Below are 11,355 nucleotides of genomic sequence, written 5' to 3' on the forward strand. Positions count from 1 at the left end.
TTTATTCATTAATGTAAAAAATTGGCCTAATATTATTCGAGGTGGGGTTTTTGTTACCATGACAACCCTTTTGTTATATATATACGTATATATATATATATATATATATATACGTATATATATATATATATATATATATATATATATATATACGTATATATATATATACGTATATATATATATATATATATATATATATACGTATATATATATATATATATATATATATATATATATATATATATATATATATATACGTATATATATATAACAAAAGGGTTGTGATGGTAACAAAAACATACTTTATTCATTAATGTAAAAAATTGGCCTAATATTATTCGAGGTGGGGTGTATATAGTATTTAAAATCTAGTCAGACTCCCGAAAACTATATATATATATATACGTATATATATATACGTATATATATATATATATATATATATATATATATATATATATATATATATATATATATATATATATATATATATATATATATATATATATATATATATATATGTGTGTGTGTATATATATTTGAGCGAACATAAAAAGCAGGCAGCTGAAAGCACAATACAATATCACATGGTGGCAACATCATGTGCTTTGATTTAATCCCTTTGCTGCAGTGCATACGCCCACTGAAATGCGCTAGACATTTCAATAGGAACACTTATACAATTGAATCAGATGTGAAATGCAAAATGGGTATTCATTTCACATACACATATGCATATATATGTACTATATCCTTTGTTCTTATGCATTCCCATTTTCCAGTGACTATTTGCACTATGTCTGCTAGGCATTTATACAGTGCATAGAAAATTCCTTTGTGTTTGTTTTTTTAAATTTTATAATCAAGGTCCTGAATCTGATTTCACTAAAAATAGCAAGGAATTTCTGTTGTCACCTTTGAAAATAAATGAGATTTGCTATTCGGTTACGGTTTGCTAACAGTAAATACTGTATTTATAGGAAAAATTTAAAAAATGAATACAAAACTGGGTTACGCCAGCCCGGCTTGCTCCCTAAACGATTCATCAGCCCAGAGATAATAAAGATAAACATTCAAATGAATGAATGTTTATTCACTGCAAGCCCTCCACTTCAAATGGATTGGACATACGTATAGCACCATTGAAGACAGCCAATGAATTAACATGGAAAATGCAAAAATATTCTCTATTTGTGTTACTAAGAGTAGTGCAAAATCTGACTTACTGCATGAGTCTAATATCTGGTGAGCTGTGATATTACAAAAACATGGTATCCTAATACATTTCAGTATGGTTGCTTTTGACAAGCCGTGTTCAATAAGTAGGGTTTCTGTTCAAATGCCTGAAATGTTCCAACCACAAAATGTCCGAATTAATTTGCATTATGTATTGATGTATCTGAAAGATAGCTGGTGGCAAATGTGTACATAATATTGTATTGGCCTATATCATGTTGCATCCAAAGAACGTATAATCAGGAAAGAGGGGTCTTACAGGGTACTCGGACGTTTGGTCGCCCGGACGTTTGGTCGCCGGACGTTTGGTCGCCGGACGTTTGGTCGCCCGGACGTTTGGTCGCCCGGACGTTTGGTCGCTGGACGTTTGGTCGCCGGATGTTTGACAACATGACAGAGTTTACTGTTGAAACCAGCTCTCAAAATTATATTCACCCGGGCGACCAAACGTCCGGGTGACCAAACGTCCGGGCGACCAAACGTCCGGCGACCAAACGTCCGGTCACGGCCTTACAGTCTTCCCTTAATTATCGCGAATTCATTCTTCACGATTTTTTCCTGCTATTAATTATCTCATCTCATTCTCTGAACCACTGTATCCGCACTAGGGTCGCGGGGGGTGCTGGAGCCTATCCCAGCTGACTTTGGGCCAGAGCCTGGTAACACCCATTCACGCTCACACTCATATCAACGGGCAATTTAGAGTGTTCAACCAGCCTACTTTGCATGTCTTTGGAATGTGGGAGGAAACCGGATTACCCAGAGAAAACCCACACAGGCCCGGGGAGAACATGCAAACTCCACACAGGTGAGCCGAACTGGATTTGAACCTAGGTCCCCCACTGTGAGCCCGACGCGCAATCACTCAGCCGCCGGGCCGCCCCGCTATTAATTATTATTATTATTATTTTTTTAAGTTCATAAAAATGTGAAAATCCACGCTGAAACTCGTAAGCGGAAGCCACTCTTGCTACTAGGACTCAGCACTGAAAAAAGGTAGATATAATAGGGGTGACCCTCCTTCAACATTTTCCGATTATCGCGGCCATGTCTGGTCCACATTAACCGCGAAATTCGAGGGCTTACCGTACACCTCTTGAACTCATTGGCTCCCATTGAAACATGCCATGTCCTAAACTGAAACACGCCACACCTTCCCCACCCTTGAACAAAAACAATGCTAATGAGCTCGCTTCGATATCACTTGTTATATAACGCACACGTTTTTTTTCCCTGTGTCGTTTCCTTTCGCAAAATAATCTGGCCATTTTCCTACTCTCGGCTTGGCTTTGTGTCGAAAACGAATGTGTGCGCGCCTTATGACATAACAGTGCGCCACAGAAACCATGTCTAGCCGCTGGAGATGGGAGCAGCGGGGGGGAAGGGAGCTGTAGTACATTGTGTACACAAAGATCACTCTGCTCACTCTCTGACAAATGGCGTACACACACGCCGAATCTCCACTAGGCCTGAGCTCGAAATAGAGGCAACTCATTTCAATATGTCAATGGACTCAATGAGGAAGAGATATCCCCACGCTGGATTTTCCCCCACGCCTTCCTAATAGCTCCACAACTGTCTAGCTGCGCCCTTCCCCCAGTCATATGTATCCCCATTGCTCCTCAGTGCTGTCTAGAGAGGTCATGTGACCTTCATCAGCTTCCCCCTCAATGGGGGATGGGAGCCACATTGAACCTGTTCTTTGTTAGGAGGTCAGCCCAGACTCTGGCAGGAAGTGCTATTACCGTAAGACACCCGATAAAAGCACACCGTGAATGTTCTCGGGTGGGGATGCGTGACTCCGGTAAATGAGTGGATTTTAAGCAGTCGTGCATGTGGGTTGAGTAATAAAAGGTTGATGGGTTCGAAAAGCGAGGGTCAAAACAACATGATGATATAAGACGAGGTAGCGGCGGGGAAGTAAATGTCAAGCAAATGATTAATTTAGTTTTGGGAAAAAATTGTAATGGTCGTAGCACAGCGGAGGGTGAAAATTCAGTTCAGGAATTTTTAAACAGAAATCAGAAAAATTGTGTATGCTGTAATGCTATTCACGTGTGTAAATATGTAAAACAGTGCAATGACATAAAATTATAACAATCAGAAATTATATTTCAAATAATAATGGGTTTGTAAATTGTAAAAGTATTTATAATGTGATGGAAAAATAAGGTGAAATTGCCTCTCAGGCCATGTAAACATTACATTTAATACAATTTAATTGGGGAAAAATATTATTTAATAATCAACGTAGTGCTTATATTACAAATATTCACTTGTGATTCAAAATAATCACAAAATATCCAAGTAACGTCAAATAACAGGATTTTTCGATAAACAATTAATCACCAATTCACCCATTGTCAAATTGACCATTGGAGGATGTAAAGATAACCTTATTTACTAATATAATGAATTTAAAAATCGGAAAAGGTTAAACTAGTAAATATTTGCTTTAATTTTATTTTTTATGTGCCTTCAAAAAAACTAATTGGCTGAGCAATTGATGAATCAAATGGATTGGGCATCTAGCACCATCAATGACAATTAAACATGAGCATTCACAGCCATTCCTCATCATTTAAATTAATGGGAAGTCTATTATTTTCAACAGTATGCAATTTAATAAAATTATAAAACTGGGAAAAATTGGAAAATATTCTCAGATGTTGTTGCCCTTGATATAAATTGTTAATTATCCTCAAATCAAAATCAACCATTTGCAAACAACTGCGTAGATACGTAGTCAGAGTACATGATATTCATGACCCAATTTATCTCGGCATCATTTTTCATTCCAATACAAATTTACACCTGAAACGTGAACCTACAATTAAAGAACGGCAAATAACACAATTTTCTATGAGCAGATGATTTGCCTAATCTAAAATAAATAATCGGTTATTTAATCGACCATAAAAATAATCGTCTTATCTCTCCTCGATATGGAATACAAAGCAAATTTTTGCGCACCTATTGTGACCATTACGGTAAGCAAAAGAATGTGTCACACTAGTGTAGAGCCGTAATGATGTCAACTTGTTATTTACTTTCCAAATCTGAATGACTGGGCAAGGCGAAAGGAGAATTAATCAAGCAGCGGGTTGACCAGGCAAGCGAAAAAGAGAAGCCTCGCGAGTGGGGGAGGGGAACTTCGCCTCGAGGCCTGCTGCTAACATGCTCCACTGTGACACTCTAGCATTAGACTCCACCAATGTAAACGCTGTCATTTTAGACTAGAAGTCTATTTTACGACCGTGGAAAAGAGAGTGTGAATTTAATGACGACACCCGCGGAAACACGAGTGTCTTTGCGGTTTCGGTAAGGTGCCGCATTGGAAGCTTTCGGGCTTGTTTGATAAAAGCCCAGGACGGACAAACATGGCTGCCGTGTGAGATACGTGACACAAAATGGAAGACGTAGTGAATAAGTACTCATATTCGCTACGTATACGAGCTTTGAATATTCAGGTTTAAGGTCAGTTGGAAGCAAGTTCCCATCCCCCATCTCCTCGCTCGTACTCTCTCTCTCCCTCTCTCTCTCGCCTTGTATTCGAATGTCTCTCAACCACTGGCGTTGAGCGCCTGCTTGCTGCTGTCTCTTTTCGCCTCCCCGCCGTCCTCAGTGAACGGCGAACTCCTCCGTAGTAGCCCGCTGCGGCGACGCGCAAACTCGGCTTTTATTATTATTTTTTCTCCCCCCCTCCCCCACCAGCAACACCGGAGACGTAGCCGATTTGACCCCCCCCGGACCCCCGCCCCGAGAAAAAAAAGACACCGGCGGTCGGAATTTGAAATATGACGCTGAGTAAAATGGGAGGAAAGTCGTCGCTAGCTTGAAGTTGGAGAATCTCCTTTTGGAAGAGGAAGAGGCGGCGGCGGTGGACACCACGAGTTCACTCTGGTAATTTCGAAAGGTACGCTTTCAAGTTGCTAAATAATAAAATGACGCAAGTTCACATTTATTGTTATTGTTGTTGTTATGAAGAAACGAGTGCTAATGGCGCTCAATGTCTTATGTATGGTTACCGGCTAATATCCCCATCGACTGACTCCACACGTGTGTTGAAATTCCTGCCCGTCTCCCTTTCATTTCCCTAAATTTCCACCTTTTAATTCCCCTATTTGCTTTTTTTAAACTTCTTACTACTTACACTTGCGGATGTTTGCACTTCCTTCTGATGCCCTCTTTAACCCCAAAACAAGTTTTAAGTTTTAAATTGTTTCCACAATATCCCCAAAAGTACTGTAGCTGCAAAGCACAAAGCTTAAACATTAACTAATCTAATCTGTTGCTACTTTAAACTGGTTTCTCTCATTTTGAAATATGATAAATATTTATATTGCCATGCAGATTTGGCAAGCACTTGAGTGGGGGAGGGGAGGGCCTTTCAACAGTACTATAGGTTGCTTCTCAGTTTTCAACAAACTGTTCATGTTACTGTATAATACATATAAGGTTACCACTCCCAAATGACGGGGTATAAACACCACTGGTGGCAGTTGAAACAAAATAAACACAGCTATGTGGGATTTCTATGTATAAACTCTTAATCGGACCAGTACGTCTCATTGGAGCCATACAAATCCTCTTATTTAAAGTAAAACTGATCTTATTGTGATCCGTGTTTCAAAGTGATAAAATTGAGCACATGAAGATTTAGTTAACTTAGTGCCTTCTAAGGGGAAGCAATATCATGACTAAGCCAAATACTTAACATTTAATGGATAGATAACATTTTAACTACTTTCACCGATGTTAACCATTCTAAATACCAATCAAAGCCATTAATAAATAAGAACAGCAGAAATGGCGTGACTCCCATCTAAAGTCATCTACTTTACCAACTTGTTGGCCAGTTTTCTCACCAAAGTTGAGCATTTGCCATGAACCCTTAATTGGGGTCATTTTAAGGAATGGTTTTAGTGCCAGCCATTAAAAGTACAATGGTGTTTTACGACTGGCTTGGAACTACTCTAATGTTGCCATTGACTAACTTTGATAGTGTGTACATTGAATGTCATTAATGCACCTCATGGAGGGGTCCTTCAGTTGGTCATATTTTTGTTGTTGTTGTGTAATTTCCTCCAAATCACAATTCATTGCAATTCTTTTACTGTAGACTCACTTATACATTATACAGTCATACAAAAGTCATCTACCTTTGTTTCTACCTCATTTGAATGAAACACTATAGACTAGAAACAAACTTTAGACCATCAGATTATAACCGCTCATCATTGGTGAAGCCATTTCAATCTGTTAGGGGACTGAGCCTATTCACCTACAAGGCAATGGCAAATTCACTGATTGGTTTGAAAGGACCGCATGTTGAAAACAACTCTATATCCTGTGTAAAAGTAGGGCAAGGAAGTCCCAGAGAAAACCAGAGATCGCCTTTCGCTGCTGCAATGTCTGTATCAAGCTGTCCAAATATTTTTATTGTAATATTTACTTATGATAGGCCATCAGGGGGGAGGTGGCTCGTCTCTCCCTCCAACGGGGACATGCAATCCGCATGGGCCTTTAGCCAACTGTCAGACTCGGCGGTTACTCTGAAATAACGTCCTTACAAGTACTGGTCACATCAAGGCCAGAATATTTATTTACGTTTATTTCGGGCTTAGTTTGGTTGATTATACTTTTGGACTCTTCTGTTACTTAGAGTAGAAGAAATGGAAATGAAAAGTTGTAGTAGGAAGCGGTTGAAGTTGTGGAAGAGTGTGACGCTGGCTTTATAGTGCATATCTAGACAATTCAGAAGTGACTTCTGCTTTTCAGCAAATGTAAACTGACATTCATTGAGATTTAGATGGTATTTATTTCGCTAATGTCACTTCTGGTTGGAATCCTAGAATGTCCAAATATGGCTAGTTTGATATCTTGTACCAATCAATACAAATGCTCAGGTACGATACTTTAAAAAATAAAATAAAAAAGTATATTTCAGAAAGCCTGTTAAGTTAGAACCTGATGCTTGTAAAGCTTCATTGCAGAAGAAGCCTGTTAGCTCGAATAGTATTTTTTTTGGCAGATTAATTTCTGCCATTTTACTGCAGTCAGCTCTTCAATTTTGTTATAGTGTATCACTCACAACTCCTTAGATAAATAATTTAGGAACAAGATCAAGCTACAGGTGTTAGCTTTTGTGACGCATTTAAAGTTTTTTAGTTTTTGGTAAGTATAACATGCCTGTAATATTCCAGTTAATGACAGCCCGTTTAACCCTTTATAGGAAACTCAGTGTACTCATTGGGTGAGTTGGGAGAGTCAGCTGAGACAGCATGTAATTGCGGCACACGTGTCCAAGATCAATGTATCACTTAATGAGCTGCTGTCACTGCCGTTTATGTCACGCAAGGCAGCTTTAAGAAGTTGTTGTTGGCAGACAGAGAGTGAGAGAGAGACTAAAGTTCTCACTAAAAAAACAGATGTCTTGCGAACATTGACGGCTAAAATGAATAGTAATGGATGTCCTGCGATGTGAATATTGCGCAATTAATTTACGTGTTCTGCCTACTGCCCATAGTTGACTACGGTGGGCTCTAGCGTCCCCGCCAACCAAAGACGAGCAGTACGGAAAATGAAGGGAAAAATATATATATTTATGTATGTATATATATGTATGTATATGTATATGTGTATATATATGTACGTATAACATACAATATTTTGGGTCATGAAATGTCCAAGTATGTGGGCGCCAGGTCTTCACTACCAATTTTAGTTGTTGTGCTCAAATATACTCAAGATCTGATATGAAACGTCATGTGACAGTGTTGGGAAGTTCACTAATGCCTGCCCAAAAATCATCACGCTCATTCCCTGATATCATTGTCACTTACTGGGACAGGCCTCACCTTTTAATGGCGTTCTTAGTCAAAGTCACATTTAAGAAAATAATAGCTGCAACTCTCATATCCCGTTGTTTTTTTCCCATCCATTTTCCATATTGCTTATCCTCACAAGGGTCATGGGGGTGCTGGAGCCTCTCCCAGCTAACTATGGACAGCAGGCAGGGGACCGTCAACGCCAGCCAATCACAGGGCAACACTTGGCTACTGGGCCCTGTCTTTGGTTTTTGCTGTGAAATCATTAGAGATAAATACTGCAGTGAGCTCATCCAACAGTTTATAAAAACATTTTTTTTCTTCTCTAGCCTTTTAAAAACACAATCAGTATTGTGTTTAGAATTTGTGTGTTGTAAAAAGCCAAGGCTCATTCATGCTGTCAATGCCGCTGCGAAGACATTTTGGGTTATATCGCCGGTGTTAACTACCTGATGACAATGGAACGAGAGTGCCCAAGAGAAGTGGCCCAAAGGTTTGTGTAGGTTTCAGTGCTAGAGAGCTCATTTATGGCTACAGAAATAGTTGCCAAAATGCGTATTAAGAAAGTAATAATTGAACCAGTTATGCGATGAAAAGCTATGCAAGCTATTAAGACAATTTGCATTCTTGATGTGTTGAGATGCAGGACTTAAATGGAGTCCTAGAATGCAGAGGTGTTGCTGCTAATGCTGATGAGGACAGGTTTGCAAGGCTAGTTGGCACCATTTTTCTTATTAACGAATTGAATTCTGTTTGAATTTGGTGGGCGTGCTATAATAGAGAGTCGAAAGTTTTGACATCATTTACCATATTCGATTGTTGGCCATCGTGGTGGGATGGAGAGATGCATAATTTTTTTTATGAGGAATTTTGCAAAGAAAAAAAAAACGAGAATTTCTGGAATAGAAGTTTTGTTAGATTATGATAACTAATTATTTGATATATGCAGCCAGACATTAAATTCTTCCTGTTGCGTTATTGTATCTTTTCCGTTAGATTAAAAAAAACAGTGCTCCGGGTTCCTTGCATTAACCTATAAGAGACTTTTGCCTCATGCAAGGTTATCTGACCTTGGTTCTCTTTGTTCACACAGGAAAGTAACAATGGCTACAAAATGCCATCCAGTTTGTTAATTACTATGACATTCCATAGAAGATCTTTGAGAATTCAGGGCTGGTTTGTGAATGAGCTGCTCTGTCCCATTTTTATTATGGGCCTCTGTTGTAGGCAGTACTATAACTACTGTTACAACACCAAGTCAAGTCATTCAGTCACTTCACTCGTAGTAACATATATGACGGCCAGTCTGTAATCAAGTCTAAAATGGAATTATGTAACATTAATCCTCCATGTCTCCTTTACCATTGAACGCCGACTCCATTTCCTCGGAAGGCAGCAGGTGACAAATAATCGCACAAGTAATGATCATCTATGATCTGAGAAGTGTCAAATCCCATGCTGAGGTTCCACAGTCATCTGCTGGAAATCATTTGTGCTCTTGGTTCACTTATAAAAGGTGCGCGTACACCATTTGGATAGAAAAATTGCATTTTAGGAGCAAACAAACATAAAAGGCACAATTTTCAGTGCTGATAATTAACATGGAGAAATTTAAATGGCTTATTCACATAAGTTGTTTTAAAATAAAGAAATGTTTATATTGCATATTGATACAAAAAAAACCCAAAAATTACTTTTATAAACTCTTTCAGCTCCAGTGCATTGACGGACATCCTCCAATCTTGTTGCTAAATGAAAACTTTTTAAAATGGATGACATCCAATCCATTTGAACTGGGTGGGTGGCAAAGAATGAACGAATGTTCACTTGCTGCCAATGAGTTAGGTAGGAAGATGCAAAAATATCCTTCATTACTATCAAGAGGAGAAGTGGGAAGGCTAAGTCATAAATATGATAACATTTGCGATACCAGGCTCATGATAATTTTTATTTTACAATATGGGGATCCAACAATAATCAATATCTTAATCAGGAAATCATTCTACAAGCTCAATTAACCACTACCAATAACCAACTGATTACCAGGAAAAACAAGCTATTTTCAATATTCTGCTGTGAATTGAAATCAGCTTGTCACCAGTATACATCCAATCCATTTGAACTGGGAGTGTGGCAGGGATTGAACATTAAATTACTTACTGCCATCCCTCTCACTTCAAGCATATCGGACGTCTATGGTCATCACTGAGATAATTTTGGGTCTTTCAGGTTATATCCTGTTGATTTTTGGTCACTTTGTTGATTTTTGGACAGGCACTGGTCACATCTCAAGAGGTGACCCAGGAATTTCCCCAAATGAATACCCGGTGACTAAAAATCAACAGGAAGTGACCTTTAAATGATCGCAAATCCAGAAAGACTTCCTTTGACTGGGAGGGGGAAAAAGAATTGGACGTCAATTGCTATTAGTGGCAGCCACTGAGTTAACGGAGACACTAATGTAGTGAAAATATATTGCAATATCAACATGTTGTCACACCCTAAATCAAGAGTAATGCGAAATCAAATTCAACCCAAGATGACACATTTCTGATAATTTACATACTTTGATACTTTTGACACCCCAAGTTTGTAAAATACTATGACTGCATTTAGGACTAGGAATAACTTTTTTTCTTAGATGAGAAGTTTTACAAATGAATGACATAATTTGAGCAGTAACCTAATACCCTTGAGGAGAAATTCCGAGGGTTGTTTCCTTGTTTTTCTTTTGGATTTTTTTTAATGTCAAAGAGAATTAAGACTGTTTCTTTTTCTTTCCATGACTGTTCTGAATCTTAAAATCCTTCTGCAATGCAACAAACCTGCCCTCATTTTATAGCGTGGGACTAAGGTCCACTAATGGAGACCTCAATGATCACTATCACTGGCTGCCTAACAGAGTGGAGGTTTATCAATGTCAATGAACTGTCAAAACATGACAAGGGTCGTGGGGGGTGCTGGAGCATGTCCCAGCTGACTTTGGGCACTAGGTGGGGGACACCAGCCAATCGCAGGGCACAAGGAGGCGGACAACCATTCACGCTCAGTCATACCTAGGGGCAATTTAGTGTTCAACCATGTGGGAGGAAACCAGTGCCCCCAGAGAAAACCCATGAAGGCTCAGAGAGAACATGCATTTTTTTACTATCTGTTCTTGCACCCTTGCAAAATGGCTTGAACACTCACATTTATTCTCACCACTTGAGTAAGAAAGTAAGAGTTCACTCACAACACAACCTAAGTGCATCAATTTCAGGGTTTCCCTTGTTTTATACGCCTAGCAAGC

The 11,355-nt window shown here is 38.9% G+C and overlaps 1 protein-coding gene across 3 annotated transcripts in view; it reads left to right on the forward strand.

Annotated features, from left to right (window-relative positions):
- Positions 1-4,230: 4,230 nt before the first annotated feature.
- The window catches only part of tbl1x (transducin beta like 1 X-linked), a 31,393-nt gene continuing 24,268 nt past the window's right edge, over positions 4,231-11,355 (forward strand). Inside the window, exons 1-2 of one of the 3 annotated variants that reach the window (XM_077617119.1) lie at positions 4,231-4,348; positions 4,951-5,152. The gene's annotated coding sequence lies outside the window, so the exon portion shown is untranslated. Of the gene's footprint in view, positions 4,349-4,377; positions 4,714-4,735; positions 5,153-11,355 lie in introns of those variants that run through there. The other 2 variants (XM_077617117.1, XM_077617118.1) reach the window with 2 other exon arrangements.

This window comes from Stigmatopora argus, chromosome 13 (assembly GCF_051989625.1).
Source record: "Stigmatopora argus isolate UIUO_Sarg chromosome 13, RoL_Sarg_1.0, whole genome shotgun sequence".
NCBI lineage: Eukaryota > Metazoa > Chordata > Actinopteri > Syngnathiformes > Syngnathidae > Stigmatopora > Stigmatopora argus.